Source organism: Parasteatoda tepidariorum, chromosome X1 (genome assembly GCF_043381705.1).
Source record: "Parasteatoda tepidariorum isolate YZ-2023 chromosome X1, CAS_Ptep_4.0, whole genome shotgun sequence".
NCBI classification, from domain to species: Eukaryota; Metazoa; Arthropoda; class Arachnida; order Araneae; family Theridiidae; genus Parasteatoda; species Parasteatoda tepidariorum.
Genome location: NC_092214.1, coordinates 69,698,364 through 69,717,369, shown reverse-complemented (window position 1 = coordinate 69,717,369; position 19,006 = coordinate 69,698,364). Strand labels below are relative to the sequence as shown.

The following is a 19,006-nucleotide window of genomic DNA, read 5'->3' as shown; positions in this document are numbered from 1 at the left end:
GTTGTAATATATGTATGAAAGATCATGGTTCAATGTTGAACCAATGTGCTTTATGAAGACTATTAAATGGTTCTATTATGGTCCATTGTACTTTATGAAAATTGTTTCATTTAATCATATATACAATTTGATTTTTTTTGTTTTTTTACACTACACTTTAAAAACTGTGGAGTAATATCTATTTAAATTTGATACTGAAAAACTTTAAAAATTGCGTGAATAAATACTTTATTTCAAATTAATATCGAATCAAGCAATTTTTTCACACCTTAAAGGGTGTAGTTAATTTACTGAGAAATAATTAGGAAATTTTACACAAAACTCAGATGCGTTTATTCCATTCAGGAATTATTTTCGACCACTTCTTTCTTGGCTTAAGTTTAAAAAGCGTAAGATGACATCCTCAGATTGTTTACAATTGAGCTCGAGATGGTGAAAGTTAGTTTTTGACTTGAAATCTGTTAGTTCACCTGAAACAGAAATTAACTGTTATAAAAGGTATGCATGTTTTCAGTTGTATGATAAAGATAAATTTGTTCCCATGAAAAGATTTACATAAATCTGGTGATTGTATTAAATAATTTTATAATATATCATTTCTATTTGCTTCTGTTTTGTTAAGCTTAGGTAAAGCTACATACACCGTTAAATAAGCATAAAACTCTCTCTCTAAGCTCTTTTCATTCTTCTCAATTGAAACGCATTTCTGGATTCGATAGCATTTACTGGAAATAATTTCTGTTCCTGAGGACAGAATCTTTTTTAAACTAAGTTTACTCCTTAATGAATGCTTCAAATTAATCTTTTGTTCTTTGAAATCAAAAACCGACCCTTCTCACACTCTAAAAAGAAGATAGAAGCTTCTGAGAGTAGTTGGATCTGTATGCACGCGAAGATCCTCTTCAACATCTGCGAAATTAGAAGCTTTTCATATTAATTTTGTCTATCTGAACAAGTTATGAAAACAGGGAACAAGAAATAGAAATAAAAATCGAAATTAAAATACAAATAGAACTAATTTAAAATAAAATTATTAAACAACATTATTTAATTTATAAGATAAAAAATCCCATATGAAAAAAGCGTTCAGTTGAGCTTTAAGTGTCAACAAAGACATAAACCACTAATTTTCATTTCAAACTTGTTTACTGCTACTTTATAAAATAAAAATTAAATGTAATAAGATTAAAATGTAAATTATTAAGTGAATTGTTTCTTCTAATATTTAAATTTCATCAAATGAAGGCCTAATAAGCCTTCGGAATTAAATTTCTCCCCAAAGGAGTAAAGTGCTTTCGAAAGTAGCATATTTTGTTCTACATGTATATACTATCTAGGATTTCAATGTCTTCAGAATTGAAAACTTTCGGCTTCATTTATGTCTGTCCAAGGCAAAACCTATCTGGCAAATGCAGGTTGGAGTTGTGTCAAGGGATTATTGCAGGCTTAAGGTGTCCGCGGAAGTTAAAACAGGACACTTTACCTAATGCAATTTTATATTGCAATTAAAACTAAAACTCTTTTCTTCTAAATCTCTTTGCTCATTTAACTCGACTTAAATTACCTTCTGCAAGTCGCAGTTCACAAAACCACAATTCTCAATCTACAAGTTAAAAGGAGGAAGATAAATTGAGTAAATAGATTTTTAAAAAATAAAAAATAAAAATAGAATAATAGAATTAAAAAAAAACATTTCGAAAAAACACAACATGAAATAAGTTTAGTTAGGCGCTTAACATGTCAATAGAGATGAGAATCGGAAAATGTGAAATAACGGATGGAGGAAAAAAAATTCTGTTAAAATTACCGCACTGTTTGATAATGACATATCTGGTAAAAAAAGGCCCATAATTCTGGTTAATAAAGTCATAATATACGGTATTTAAACCATTCATTTGGTAATTTTTACGTTCTTACAGTAACGGTTTAACGGATATTCTGGTTTTCCAAATTATAGATCTTATTACCACACATTTAGTAAAAAACTGCGACGAAACTGAAAAGCAAATTTAACTGAATAAATGACTTTTATGCCATGCTCTAAGGTATTATGTTAAAATTACTAAATTTCCCTACATTTATCAAATTTTATCACATATTGCAAAACCATATTTTATTGTTAATTTTACCAAAATCATTACCTAAGCACTTCGGTAAAAGCTATCAAACTTCTTGGTGTTTTCATTGAGCCGGAAACACAGTTAAGTGTACCGCACTTTTGACCATACTTTTTTCTCAGTATACAAATTTAAGACCACAATCGTAAAAAATATTGAAATTGACGTCGTCCAATTTTTTTAAATTTTCATGAATCTGTTGGAAAGGTTACAGTTTCTAAACTCATGTGAGTTCTAAGAATTAAGTTGGAAAATTTTATTGTCTGAATTTATGATTTTTAATTTTGAAATATAATTTTAAATATAATTCAATCTATTATTAACACTTTTTTAATTTTTTCAATTTCATGGCTTCCCTGTAGAATTGCGTAGAAACTATTTTGTTATCGCGCTATTAATCTGTTGTCTATTCAATTAAGTTAAAATATTACTTATTTTTTAAAGAAATAATTAAATTTTAAATCCAAGCAAAATTATCACAATAAAAATTTCTTACTTTGATTTTCCTTTAACTTCTAATGGGGTAAAATTACTTTAAATAACACACTTACCTGTAAATTTCCATAGAAGTTTTTCCAATTCTCGTTGTCTGATATTCGAAACTTACCTTATTCAATTTAACACTAAAAAGCATTTGACTGAGGTGACTAATTGTGTGTGGACTTATTTTGATGCTGCGAAAAAATTGTAATTGCTCTGTAAAAAATCCTTAAAATTCACAGTAAAAAGTGCTAGAACTATAGGAGGCAATGAAATTACGCAAACATCTTGAAAGTCCTGGAATTTCTTTATTAATAGAAATATAAATACATTAACGAGAAAAAAAGTTCCTGTAAAATTATCATACTTGTATTGTAAGAATATTTTTGTTTAAAAAAATGATGGTAATAAAAACGAAATATACCTCATAGAAGTCAATCATTTGGAAATTTTTCCTTTTGTATGGGAATATTTTACCGAAATTTCTGGTTTCATCATCAAACAACCATGGCCAAACACCAAGCAGCGCGTTTACTGTCAAATAGCATGGTATTAAAAAAAATTCATATTTCATTGTTATTTTTACCAAAAGTCATTACCAAAGCACTTCGGTGAAAACTGCCAGGTGTTTGGTGTTCCCATGGAGCCAGAAACATTGAAATTTCAACCATATTCTGGTAGTTTTGACTATACTTTTTCTCAATGGATAGAATGAAAAAAATTGCGTTTGTATCTGAGTCAGAAAGTGAGACAAGACATCAATGGGGGGGGGGTCATTACTGCGAAATTCATTACTAATTCATAATTAATTTCATTACTGCGAAATCAATGGGGGGTCCCCCCCCCGATTGATTTCGCAGTAATGCTAGGTCTTGAAGGGTTTTTTTCCTCCATTTTCAACTTTTTTAATTTTTTTTACAAGTTTAATGCACTATATATCATTTTGGCTGAAACGTATCAGTTGGGGATCAGATAGATATTTCTTAGAAGTTAGAGTTCCACAATTTCATGATCAACAGAATGATAGTTACAAGGGATCAGCAATGCAATTCTTTACTTTACAGGAAAGCTTGTACCCGGTTTGAAGTTCGGTTCATAAACAAAAAAAGTTTATTAAACTTGGAATGTATATGCTTCAGATATTTGATAATAATTACTTTTTAAGAAGTTCATACAAAATAATTAATTAATGAAATTGAAAAACTAATTTATTGAAAATATTGCTTTTACATCTTTGATTTATAATTTATTTAAATAATAATAAAAAAACTGATTTTTAATTTTACTAATAATAATAATTAGTAATAATAATAATGAATTCGGATGAAAATTCAATAAGAAATTGTTAATATCAGAGTATATTTTCAGTTATATAAAAAATTACGAACAACATTTCTTTATATTTTAAATTTTTACTATTTTTCTTAAAATGTCTTGCATAAAATATGTGAATTAATTGTGTATACTTATTAATGGGAAGAGGCACATAAAAAAACTAAAACTTAAGCGGTATCAAAAATGTACCTCAGATCTTTTAAAAGAGCTAAAGCTCATAAATCAGAAACGTCAGGGCATTTTTCATAAACGTGCGTGGGCATGAAATAAGCTCTCGTCAAATTTAAATGTAATTTTCAAAGCTTTCATCTTTTATCTTAAGAAGAGATTCAGCTTTTATCTTTCCCGCGAACTTATTACTATTAATATTTTCATACAAATTGCTAACAATTTTATCAGCGTGTTTATATCTAATGTAGTTCCCGTTTCTCGAAAAAATATTCTACTGCTAAATTGTTTTTTTTTTAAATTGTTTTACTGCGCTTACAATTTTAAATTATATTTTTAAATTTTGATGAATAAAATGTATGTTTTCAAAAGTTTAGCTGAAAAAAAAACCTAATGATACCTGAATTATTTTGTTGCTAAACTGTGTTTATTTATTAAAATTCTAAACAAGTGTTTTAAAAAGACATTAGAAATCAAATTTAGTATTTGAATTTTTTTGTTTGTTAATTGATACGTAAAATAAAATACTAAATTTGTTGAAACGTAAAGAAAAATAATTAAAGAAAAAATGTAAAATAAATTGCTAGCTAATATTTTGATATCTTTCCTACATATTCCAATTTGCTGTTTGCTATAATCTTATATTCCAAATATTGTTTTCATTTATACACTACTGACCCGTAAAATTGCTACACCAGAAAGGAATGCAAGTAACAGAATAATATTTATTGGGCACATATATTATAGTTGGAAGAACAAGTGATAAAATTTTCGGGATATTTGGATGTATAGATCATTAGGAATCAGTACTCAGAGCAGCCTCCATTGACGGCAGCAATAACAGCAGTTATTTTTCTGGGAATAAAAGCCGAACAGAGATTGGATTAGCATGAACGGTTACAGCATTCCATGCAGCTTCAACATTATGCCACAATTCATCGACCGTAGTGAATGACGAGTGGTGGCGTGCCAGTCGTTCGACAACCATTGACCAGACGTTTTCAATGGATGAAAGATCAGGAGAAAGTGCTGGCCAGGGTAACAGGCGAGCATGTTCTGCGTCAAGGAAGGTCAGGACAGTGCGGGCAACATGCGGTCGTGCATTGTCTTGCTGAAACGTAGCGTTTTGGAGGTCTCGAAGATAAGGCAAAGCAACTGGTCCTAACATATCAGAAATGTAACAGTTACTTTTCAAAGTGCCGGCAATGCGAACAAGAGGTAATCGAGACGTATATCCAATGGCACCTCATACCATTACTTTAGGTGATGGGCCAGTATGACGATGTCGAATGCAAGCTGCTAATGGGCGTTCTACATAATGTCGCCAAACACTGATGCTGCCATCATGATGCTGTATACAGAATCTGGATTCGTCTGAAAAGACGACGTCATGCCATTACTGCGCCCAGGTTCGTCGTTGATCACATCATTGGTGGCACTCCTGCCTGTGACGCAGCGTCAAGGGTAGCCGAAGCCATGGTCGCCTTGCTGACAGTCCATACTGCTGCAAACGTTGTCAAACTGCTTGTGCAGGCACTTGTTTTCTTGCAAATGACCCCATTTGTTCACTCAGTGTTCATGACGTAGCTGTACGATCCTTTAAAGCCATGTGGATAACATGTCTGTCTTCTCGGCTGTTAGTGATAGGGGGCCGCTGACATACTGCACAGCGTTCCACATGACAGTCATGAACCCTTCGATTCCATATTCTGCTAACAGTCATGGGATCTCGATCAACGCGAGCAGAAATACTTCGGTATAATAAACCACAATCCCGGTTGGCCACAATGCGACCTCGGTCAAACTCAGAAACGTGATGGTACGCATTTCTCCTTCCTTCACGAGGCATAAAAAATCTTTTTCACCCACGAACAACGCTCAAATTCAATTTCTGTATGAGAAACTTACTGTCAAATCTCTTTTTTTATACATATTGTAGGTGTTGCTACCGCAGCCTGCTTTGCATGAATGCGCTGATAAGCTAATCATTTGCATACCACAACATGCTTTATACGTCCTGCAAATTTCACGTTCGTGGTGTGTCGCCTTCCTAGTGTAGCATTTTTAATGGCCAGTAGTGAAGTCTTGTAAAGGAAAGATAAGAATAGTTGTATTTAATCCAGATCTTTATTACTTACGAAATCTAATTGGTTTCTCGTTAATCTTTCCTTTTTTTCTCAATTAATTATAATCTTTCAATTTTAGTAAATAGTCAACTTATTTAAAATAAGTGTCATATTAAAATTTAAATAATAAACCGTAGTTAAATGCTGAATTTAAATTCAATAAGATTTCGAATCCGACTAAATAACATTTTTTTTTCTCATTTCAAGTTTCAGTAATTAATATTTTTCTCCTACCGAGAAATGTATTTTCTCATCATCTTTTTCATAAATTTTGTTTTATCTATAAAATCTAATTTGGTGTTTGTTATATTCTTACACTTTTACTTATTTTTTTTTATAATCTTTCAATTTTATGAAATAGTCAGTTCATTTAAGATTAGTGTAATATCTAAATATATATATATAAAAAAAACATAGCTAAATGCTAAATTTAAACTCAATATGATCTCGAATCCCTTTAATGGCCATTTAAAGGCATTTAAATGAGATAAGTTCCAAGCTAATATTTTTTATCTTTCCTACTTACTCTAATTTGCTGTTTGCTATTATGTTTCCTTTTTTTATGCCATTCGAAATATTGTTTTAATTTATGGTTATGTAAAATAAAGAATAAAGTAGTTTCATTTTCCCCCGTTTTACGTAGAATGATTATTAATTTAGTCCAAACTACAAATTCTAATTTGATGTTTGTTATATTTTTTTATTTTTACTCCATTTGTTATAATCTTATTTGTTATAATATACTCAGCTTAATTAAAAAAAGTATAATATCAAAATTTAAATAATAAATCATAGCTAAATACTGAATTTAAATTCAATAAAATTCCGAATACTTTCAAATGACATATTTTTTCAAATTCATTTCAAGTTTAAGTACTTAATATTTTTCTCCTAATGAGAAATGTATTTTTTTTATCATGGTTTACAATGTTAATTTTATTTTACTTACAAACACCAATTTGATAATTTAATGCTTGTTATAATCTTTCAATTTTACTGCTTATTTAAGGTGAGTTTAATATCTAAATCTAAATAATAAACTATAGTTAAATAATAAATTTAAATCCAATAAGATTTCGAGTTCATTAAATGAAATTTTTTAGTTGATTTCAAGTTTCATTAAATATATTTTTTCATCATCTTTTTAACTATTAATTTCATTTTACCTACAAAATCTAATATGATGTTCGTTATAATCTTTATTTTTACTCAATACTTGATCTTTAAATTTCACTAAATAGTCAACTTACTTAGAATGAATGCAATCTCAAAATCTAAATAATAAATCACAGCTAAAAGCTAATTTTAAAATCTATGAGATTTCAAATCCCTTTAAATGACATTTTTGTTTTATTTCATTTTAAGGTTTAGTATTTAATATTTTTCTCCTATAAAGAAATGTATTTTCTCTTCTATTACCAACTCTGTATGTTTTCTCAAAAAAAAAAAAAAAAAAACCTGATGAGCCCTAACCGTATGAAAGAAGTATTTACTTTTTCCAGAGATCTAAGACGTAAACTTACCAGCAAGATATTGGTTTCCATCTGAGCTGCCAATAACTCAAATAAGCAAACATTGGCGGAATTTCCCTCACGTAAACTGTAACCAAGGAAAAAATAAAGTTTAAATAACTGATATTCTATTTTAAGACTATGGTTTCTTTTCCTCGACGAAAAATTCACATGTTTTGCTTTTACTAGAAAAATATACACTTAAATTTCATGGACTTTTGGAAATATTTTAAATCTCAGGAGTGATCTTGTATTAAAAGGTCACTCCTTAAGTTTGTATACGAAGAAAACTGTTATGTATGAAAATAATTAAATGAAAGTGTGTAACTAAAATGCAACTATTACATAGTACTGTGAAAAATTTCAATAAAATAGTTTATCACCGTACACTGAATACTTATTACCGAAGAGTTTGTTTAAAATGCTGAAATAAAACGTATAAACGGCCTGTTAACAAAGTTGCAATATAAGCAATGATGCATGAAAAATTAAATAAAAGTTTCGTTATACATTTGTATTTTAAATAAAAAGTATATTTTTTAAAATTAAATATATAAATTTAAAAATAGCAAATTTTTCTTGCATTATTTTTTTCTGAGTTCTGCTTTAACTGGTCTGCTATTGTTAATACTTTACATCTCATACGCAAAATATCTATTTAGTATTTTACAGATGCATGTTGAAATATATTGAACTATATTTATAAAGCTAATATAATAATCCTGCAAAAATAATAGCTTATATGATAAATTATTCTCTAAGGAGAATATCTAATGTTGAACTGGACTGCAATTTCCTTTACTTAAAGTGATAAACAGGATAATTATAAAATAATTTTGGTTACAGATGATCCCCTAGTGAGCATATTGCCAGAGAAGCCGGAATAAACTTTTGCGTGCAGGAATGCACTCAGGATAATTGTTGAAACCAATTATCAAGCTCTTATTATGTTTGCAATGTTACATTTTTAAAATTTTCAAATGAAATCCCCTAAAGTTTTTAAATAACCGTGATATTTTAAGTAATAAACATAAAATAAAATTGGAGTGATTTTTTTAAGTACAAATAGAGGCAACGCTCGACAGAGACGAAGAAAGCAAGATATAGCATAAAAACCACCATGCTTTTTTTCCCTTATCGATGACTTCAGAGTGCTTACACAAAACAAATTAATAAAAAAGCGCTTTTCTTCAACTCTGCTTAGCGCCGTCATTTTGTGAACTAAATCATCGTGGCAACATTTAAAGTTTTTCAAAGTAAAGTGAATATAGAGGAAAGATACAATTTAATCTGTACATTCCACTTAATTTATTACTAAATAACTTTAAAATCGCGTACCATATATTTTTAAAAAAAATAATGCACAGTAATGTACAAATAATGCATGCGTGAAGGATAGTGTGATTTGTGTAAGTACATGATATGATAAAATCAAAGAGCGTAGTAAAAAACTTGCAAACTTACTTAATGAATTCCTGTTTCTAAAGCAAGAGAACATAGTTTTTAAGTAGATGCGTTCACTAGAGTGTTTTAGTTTGATATTTAACAAGTATCTCTTTAAAATCTTTTCAGGATCTAGATCAATTAAATTACACTTCGGGGTATTTCAAATACTTCTGCTAATGAATGAAAAATATTAACATCTTTAATCTCTCCCAATCAATATTTCAATTGTAATATTGATATTCTTGCATTTCGTCAGAATCAATTCAAAATAAAGCAATTAAAACAAATGATTTTAAGTATTCTACACGCTTAATTAATTTAAATATTATATACGTAAAATGCATTATTTAAAAACACTATTCGTTCATAATAGTTTAATTTAAAATAAAAATATTATGAAAAGCTTTATACAAGTTTGCTGAATTCAGTCAAAATTAATCATCAGGCTTCATTGAGATAAGATCAATTCTAGTCTATTAAAAAACTTCATTCGGTTTGAAAATATACAGATTGGAAAAAAAACAAACAGTTGACATGTTCCAAGCGCTTAAAATAGGCGGCTATTTTTAAGACTTTCCAGACGTGAATGAGAAGAAACAAAAGAGATTTAAAATATAAAGCGTAAAGTTGCTAATGAAATAGCTAATAATCGGTGGAAAGGCGTGGTGGCTCATGATATAGAGCACTCGCCTCCAAATGAGGTATCCCGGGTTCGAATACCAGTGATGCTGGTCGAAATGAATTTCTCACCCAGTGCTAACGTAAAATATTCTCAGTGGAAGCCGGATCGTGGTCAAGAGCCTAATTGCTGTTTGGCAAACAGCGGTTGGATTTCGTGGTTTTCCTCTCCATGTAACGCAAATGCTCGTTAGATCTATCAAAAATCCTCCACGAAGGCAAATTTGTCCCAATACTTGATTCAGGAGTTTACTTGTCTTTTAGATTGGGTTCAAAATTACAAGACTACGGAGTTGAACGTTAGCTGTCGTAAACTCAAAAATTGGGTCGGCAGTTCAACGACGGCAATGAAAATGAAATAAATTAATCGTTGACAATCGGTACCCGGATCACATTGACCCCAGTATTGAGGCAAAATATCCCCAGTGGTAGACGAATCATGGGTTAGAGTTCCCTTGCGGTCAGGATAACCTTGTGAGGTTCCAGTGGTTTTCCTCTCCATGTAACGCGTTCCCTTGTTTTTTTTTGTTTGTTTTTTTTGGATTGGGTTCAATATTACAAGGATGGGGAGTTGAACATTGGTAGTCGTAACCTCCGATTTGGATCGGTTTGCTGTTCAACACCAGTTATCAAATAAAATAATAATCGTTGGCAATTTGAAGTTTTATATTTCAAATCACTTTTGTTTCTTCTCATTCACATCAGGTAAATCTTGAAAACAGCCATCTATTTTTGAGCGCTTGAAATATGTCGACTGTTATTTTTAATCTGCACATTTTTGAAGCGAATGAAGTTTTCTGATGAAGTAATAACTTGCTGCTTCAGTTTTTTGGGATTATTAGTTTAAGAACAACAGTATTAAACCCAATAAAAAGGTCATCAATTGGCTTTTAAATTAGCTATAAAAAACTTGAGTTTGTCTGAATCATTACATATTTTGATGCAGTAAAATTCTTTTCTGTTAATTTTCCAGATCTGTTAATGTTCCTAAATCTGAAGTTAGTTAGCTCGATTGATATTAGTCTTTTCAAAAGATAATAAATACGTCATAACAACGTTTTGAAAAAATTCCTAAGAGAGAGTAAAATAAGTGGAAAAAAATAGTATGATACTCTTGTCTACAAAAGCTAGGCAAGTCGAAGACAAATTGTAAAAACAGACTTTTTGCAAACTGCCGTCTTCATTTGTTGTGATTTTTACGGAGAGCCTTGTATGTATATTGTATGTATGGATTATTTGTATGTATGTATATTGTATTTAAGTATTATTTGTATGTATGTATTGTATGTTTTGCTTTGCTTATAAGAAGGATCTTATAAGCAGAACAAACCTTCGAAAAGAAAATGAATGTTACAAATTTCGCAACCACCGAATATATCTTACAACCTTAGGATTACCTTAAAACCGTTATTTGGAATTCTCGTGTGGTATATCCTTTTCCAATACTATGAGACTTATAGTGAAGAGGATATTAATTTCCACATTAATTCTAATACTACCATATTAGAGAATGAACAAAATTTCTCTATCACTCCTAGACAGTGGAAAAAAGTGTCAAACTTGCGTCAGATGAAATAAAAATATGAGCATGAAGCAAGTGATGGATATAACGAAGAACAGTGAAGTTTGGATCAGCTATGACTCATTTCTCCAAAATTTCCTTCTAAAATTACGGTAAAATAACTGGCAGCTGGCTGTCCATCCGATTAACCTTAATGTTTACGGTAAAGAAAATTTGTTTCCTCTATGGTTTTAAACCATTTACAAAATGTATGGTTGTAAAACCATGAGTACAAAACTATACGGTTTTTTTTAACCATTTTCAACTAGCATTTTTTAAAAACGTTAAAAAAAATAGTTATTTAACTAGACACAGGAGCTCAGCTTTTCGTAAGGTAAAGGGCATTGGAGAGTGCCAGACACTGAAAATTCTTTATGTATTAAAAGGAATGGAGGAAATATTGTGGTGTCAACACTAGGACTCAAACTCCAGTTCTGCCGGTCATGAGATTCACAGATAACTCCACTCGGCAATGATATGTAAACAGCTGTATATAACTCAGTAGTTTCATTGGGTGGTTCTAGTTGTAGCGACAAAATTCTGGTTGTTTAACCATATTAGGTGAAAGCTGTTAATAAATAGGTTTTCTCAAACTTAATAGTTTGATTACCATTTTATTTATGGTTATTTGACGGTTTTGATTAAATATGGTAAAATAACCATTCAATAAATTGTTATTTAACCATTTTTTCGGAGAAATTTCTAATAATGTAGGGAAACCTTAATAATTCAGTAAACCAAAGAATAGAACACTTCTGGAAATTTCCTGTAGAGGTAAAGATATTTTTCTAATCATATTCTTCATGGTTAATCGGATAGATAGACCGTTGCCGGTTATTTTACCGTAATTTCAGAATGAAAATTCTAAAACTTTAACTCCATTACATATAGCTGTAAATATAATATAAATATCCAACCTAAAAATAGGATCAATGGTGGGATAAGCTACAGGTAGAACTAAACGTGCAACCATCTTCTTTCGGTGAGTTCTAGGGATGCTCAGAACTAACACAATGAGCAAAGTGAAAATTACGAAAAATTGGTAAATTTAAACTTTTTTAACCGTCGCGTGAATGTAAAAAATTAATTGACTGTTTAAAATTAAATTGATTAAATATTCAAACCATAAAACAAGCGTGAAAAACTAAGGCAGGTATATTTAAAAAATTGTACCCTATATTTGACAAACACTAAGAAAGCTTGCGTAATGAAAATAGATATCACTAAAATTTTTTTTTGTTTATTTTATAAGCAGCTTCCTTATTGTTGTATCGATAAACATGATTTCATATTTTTTTTGAGAAATATAGAAAAATAACCGGAATTTTAAACAACATTAGTAATTACTTCAGTGCTAGCAGTGTACATCCATATTTTAAAATCTTTATCAATCTTAAAACAAAAATCTATTTAAGGAAGGAATGGAGTAGAATGCAAATTGAGCTAATGTAGACAATTAAAATATTTCGTTTTTTATCACTCAAAATTTTTTGATGAAATTTCGGAAGTTTGGTAAAATTTTTATACTCTTTTTTATGCAGCTACATAATAACACAATTGACTAAGTGATAATTTGAATATTTTTATGGTGGATAAGAAAATTGTTGATGAGCTATTTAGATACTACCTTAGACTTTTCTTTTATTCAGCTTTATTTCTCAAATAATGCGCGAGATTATGTCATAATTATGAAAAATTATGTTCTTTGAATATTTAAATGCTTTGTTTTGAGCTAAATTTGTTATTCCCGACCAGATGGCTTAATAAATGACCAGACGTAGCTAGTGTGGTCACTTGATTGTGGAAATAAATGGATATCTCGATATTATTCCTTCCTTTAAAATAAAATTAATTAATTATCAAAAATACAAGTGTGAAGGTATTTTATAGGAAAAAAATTAATTATGTAAAGCATGTAATTTATTTACATAATTAACAGAAAAAGTGTAAAATTTAAGCTAACAAAAAGACGTAAAGAGAGACAAAGTTATTAGCAGTTTCACTAAAAACTTCATGTTTGAAAAAGTATCCACAAAAAGAAAGAAATGGAACTTTAAAAAACAAATACATGAATGGCATGTACATGCAAATACATCTAAGATTCTGTAGATGTAATGATTTACTTGTTTTTTGACAAACCTGCATTACTAGCATCACAAAAAAAAAGTCAAACGCATTTGTTCACAAATTTTAAGCCACAGTTAAGCTTGTAAAATGTGACAGATGTTCATCATTGTTATTAAATTGCTCACATATACAATGCAATAAAAAATAGCTTCCAAAAATAGAAAGTAAAGCAACATATGCATATTATAAAGCAAAGCAGTATACTAAAGCAAAAAAAACGTGAATAAAGCACAAATAAAAGAGCATAAATTGACACGCTATAGCTTCAGTTCCATATACAAGAACCTTTCTCAGAGTCTAAACGTCAAACAAAGGAAGAGAAGTAAAAAAAAAACGCGTGTTAAGTGGTTAAACCAATAAGGACAAAGAAAACAAGTTAGAACAGAAATAAAAATGGGAAAATAAGAAACAGGTATGAGGAGATTTGGCGGGAACCCCAGGGCGCAACATATTAAATTAAAATGGACTTCCAAATACTGGCAAACGATGAGATACTCTAAAGATCAAAAACTAAATTATTAGAACTAGACATTCCTCAATTTTAACACTGAGGAAGGGTTTTGATTATAGAACTGAAAATATAGTATGCCAGTTTATGCACTTACATTATTACTTTATTCATGCTGTTTTTTGTTTTAGTCAACATAGCACAAAGTATTTCCCTTTCCTTTGTTGGAAAAAGCAGTATAGTTTCCTGCTTGGTGAACAATACTGCGTCAAAATAGAGCACCACACCAACATATATATTTATATGTATAGATTCATAACCACCTTACAAATGTAATACAATATAATCAGCAAAAAACACAGAGAAAAGAATGTTTTTATACACATAAATATTCTGCACATGCATATAAAAGGAAATTAATTATTCCTAAAATATTTACAAAAAAAATTATTCAAGTTCTCAGAATTTTAAAAGTGAATGTTCATGTACATAAGTTTAAACTTCTGAGCACATTTGTTTCCTGCATTTCAATGTAAAAGAATGAGCTTTTTAGAAGGTCACACTTAAAATGTTAAAAAAAATTACACTTTTTCTCAATAAAAGTGTTTTTCTATAACAATTTTAAGAATATTTTGCATGGAAAATATTAACAAGTTATATAATCTTAAATAATATATAACAACTTATATATTCTTAAACAATATAACAAGTTATATAGTCTTAATTTCCTTTAGTTTCAAATATTGTTAACCATTAAACTAACTATATGCGCTGGGTATTCCATAAAATTCTCTCAGAATACATAATTTCGGAATCTTTATCAAAAATAAAACTACAAAAGTGCACACTTAGGGTTCACAAATTAATATTTAGGAGAGAAAGAAACAAAATGTGCTTCGAAAAATTGACAAATATCTACCGAGGAAAGCTTGAGGAATAATATTCCAATCAGTTTGATTAAATATCAAAATCAGAACTTGAAATTGTATATAATGAAAATCAATTTTTCTCTGTTTTCTACCATGATTGAGCAAGTTTTAATGCTTTCCTCATTTGTTTCCCCATTCAATTTTACTTTTCAACCCCCTTTGTGAGAGTCTTCTTTTGATTTAATTTCTAACAAAGATACTGTTAATATGAATTAAGAGCGGCAATTACGGAACACTTTGCATTGAAAAAGTTTTCACTAGACAAGAACGTTTCCTTTTTTGAATGTACGCTCTTTTCATGAAAATTAATTACATTTTTTATATTAGTTTAATTATATGTTTTAAATTACATATGCGGACAATTTAATGTCGAGGTGTACCCGTAATTCTATTACATAATAAAAGACTTCTCGGTTTTCAAAATGATCGAACATTGTAAGAATGTATCGAAGTATTTAATAATTATTCTGTTAAATTTTTGACAGAATCATTTTGGCAGATAATGCATTTCTAGTTAACTTCATGAAGATCCATAAATACATGTATTTCGAATTTACACAAATGTAAATAATTTAATGAGAGTGGTATTAAAAAGTAACTATATGACAAGTGAAAAATGTTACTTACTCCTTAGCAAGATCATTTAATGTGGCACTTACATGACCAATACAATAAATTATGAAGCTTACAGTAAACTGATAATAATACATAAAAAATGCTTGAATTTCATTTTATGTCTTTTAAAGAAGTAAAAAAAAACTGTTTGCTCAATTTGACATTAACTCAATTTGACATTAAGTCAACACATGAAAAAAATAAAACAAAAAAAATTATCGTATAGCATTAAGTTCCAATACGGAAAGAATTTTAAGAATAATTAAAACTATGATATTTTGTTGCAATAAAACAAAATCATTCCTGAAAAAGAGTTATATGAAAGAATTAAATGTTGCTCTTAATATATAAACTATAAAACATATGAATAAACTGATTTTTGGTCAAAAATAACTTGGAAGAATATTCAGTTTTTAATTTATTTAATAAACAATATATGTAAATATCGAGAAAAACTCCCTGAAACTCTAACACATAATTCGTTATTTGTCAATGATATTTTTAATACTCATTCAAAAAGTTGTAAAACCAAAAAGAATAATACTTAAATTTTTTCAAAAATATTTTGTGTTGTTTAAAAAAAGTGCAAAAGTTCAAAATTTGATGTAAAATATAGGAAATTCAAATAAAAATCTAAATATATTAAAGGATCACAGAAGAGTATTTTGGCATTAGGTTTTCCAAATTTGTTGTCTGAATGCTTGATACGATCCAGATGGGATAAAATACAACGGAAAAAAGTACTTCAAATTAGTTAATGTCAAATTTTTATCGAAAACTAATTATGAGATTAAGAGTTCTTTTAGAACTAAAAAGATACAAAGCACTAATGTTACTCACAAAGAAAATAAGTTCAAACAATAATTTTTAATGTTCACATAATTCTTTTTAAATTATACAAATAAATATAACATAGATGTAATGTAGATTGCACATATAAGTTGTGCTGCACATTTCACATGGAATTTATATGTTTTTATTAAATAAACGATAAGTCCTAACTTTTTAAAATCTAATATAACACCATTTCGAAGATTTGTGTTACTGATAATATTTTACTGAAATATTATTAGAATAACAAGTAACGAAAACTATATCAATAAAATACAATATGCAATCAACAAGTTTATATAAAAAATTTTTTTTTTAATATTCTTACTATTTTTTTCTTTAATCATCATAAACCCAGGAATTTAAAAATATTCTTCAATATTTTTAAAAGTCATAAAATGTTGTTGGACTGAATTGATAATTACTTAGTGGTAGTAGACTATGATTAGGTAATCTCTACGCATAATGAGCTAGCATTTTGACTTCCTTCATCTTATGTGCACACAAATTACAGATAAAGAAACATTTAAAAACTGTTAATGCCTAGCAATGTTAAAACTGAGCTGAATTTATACCAAGAAATGAAATTCTGGTTAAATTATCATACTATACGGTAATAACATTTATGGTAAAAAGCCATAATTCTAGGCATGAAAACCAAAATATACTGCCTTTAAAATAAGCATTTGTTGATTTTTTATTTCATATGATAACAATTTAGTGGAACTTCTGATTTTTTTCAAAATTATAGTAATTACCACATATTTAGCAAAAAATACAAAACTAAAAAGTAACTTATAACTGAAGAAATTATTTTTCTGCCATGCTCTAAGGTATCGTGATAAAATTACCATATTGAGCAAATTTTATAACATATTATAAAGCGGTATTTTATTGTTAATTGTACCAAACTCATTATATCAGAGCTTCGGTGAAAGCTTTTTGGTGTTCCCATGGAACTAGAAACATGATAAATTTTATAATCTTGTAGTTCTGGCCATACTTTTTCACAGTGCATTGAAAATGAAGTATCTGAAAAGTCTAGCACTTTTTGTATTCTAAAGAATATCATGTTTGCAATATTACATCGTCAAAACAAATTATAAATTTCATAAAAGAAATTTGGTCAAATTACAGAACAGTTTTAAAAGTTTCAATTACAAAAAAAAACATACTTTTAGTTTACCAAGTTTATATTTTTAATTATAATGCGGTAAGGGTTTCAAAAAAGAAATTAACGTCGCTTTTTTACATGAAATATATTAATTTAAGTATAGTATAAACTGAAGTATCATATAGTTTCCCGTATTTAAGGTTTTATACGTCTATTACATGTCACTTCCTGTATCATGTAACATTTTGTAAATGACAGTAATGTGATATGTCGACGAAAGATGGAGATATTGATCGAAATGGATATTTTTGTGTCTCAGTAACAGAAAATAATCACTTAAACAAAAGATCTAACGTTTATCATGAGTTTTTATTTATATGTTTAATACAGCGAATAAATGATGGCACTAAATAAATGTTTTATGAGTTCAAAAACAATAATTCTTAAAAATTTAAGTGCTGCAAAAGTTACTGAAGTAAAAATTCTAGTGTAGCTAAGATTATTGAAGTTTCTAATTCTGCTTAATTAGTTGATAAGAAAAATTTTGAAGATATGTTATTTAAAAGTATATTTTACCTGATTTACTAGATATTGATCGAAATGGATTGTTTTGTAACCCAGTATGAGGAAATAATCACTTAAACATAAGATCTAACGTTTTAATATGTTATAAACAATAAATAAAGGTGGCATTAAATAAATGCTTCATAAGTTCAAAAATATGAATTCTTCGAAATTTTAGTGAGGCTAAAATTATTGAAGTATCTACTTTTGATTACATTATTCAAACATTTTGAATTTTAAGAAAGATTTAAAGCATTATACTGTTTACAATTACATTTTACCTGATTTATCAGGTAAAATGTAATTGTAAACATATTTTCTTTACATGTTACGGTTATATGGTATGATACGTTTTCATTTACATGAGGAATAAATGATAGCATTAAATAAGTGTTTCGCAAGCTCAAAAACATTAATTATTTGATTACTTAGTTCATAAGAAACATTTTAAAGTATTATACTATTTTAAATTATATTTTATCTGATTTACTAGATATTGATTGAAATGGATAGTTTTGTGTCCCAGTATGAGGACATGATCACTTAAACATAAGATCTAACGTTTTAATGTGTTGAATATAATGAATAAATGATGACATTGATTAAATTTTTCATTAATTAATTCAAATGTTTTGAATTTTAAGAAAGATTTAAAGTATTACACTATGAAAATTTGCAATACAAATGAAACCTATTTATATTGATTTTCATACAACAATCGTGGACTAGATGATTTAATTTAAACTAGTTAAAATACGTATAAGATGGAAAAAGCAAAACAAACTGTGCATAATTCCAAAATTAATAACATTTGAAATTAATACGACATATTTTACACACAATAAGAATAAAAATAAAAAGACTAGGAATTATATTTAAATAATTAACCGAATAAATTAAAATGATGAAATTTTCAGAAAAACTAAGAATTAAAAATGATCCATGAACTGGTATAA

The 19,006-nt window shown here is 28.5% G+C and overlaps 1 protein-coding gene across 1 annotated transcript in view; it reads right to left on the bottom strand.

Annotated features, from left to right (window-relative positions):
• Positions 1-281: 281 nt before the first annotated feature.
• The window catches only part of LOC107451000 (dopamine receptor 2-like), a 42,454-nt gene continuing 23,729 nt past the window's right edge, over positions 282-19,006 (bottom strand). The window contains exon 2 of the mRNA XM_016066949.3: positions 282-470. The gene's annotated coding sequence lies outside the window, so the exon portion shown is untranslated. The remainder of the gene's footprint in view (positions 471-19,006) is intronic.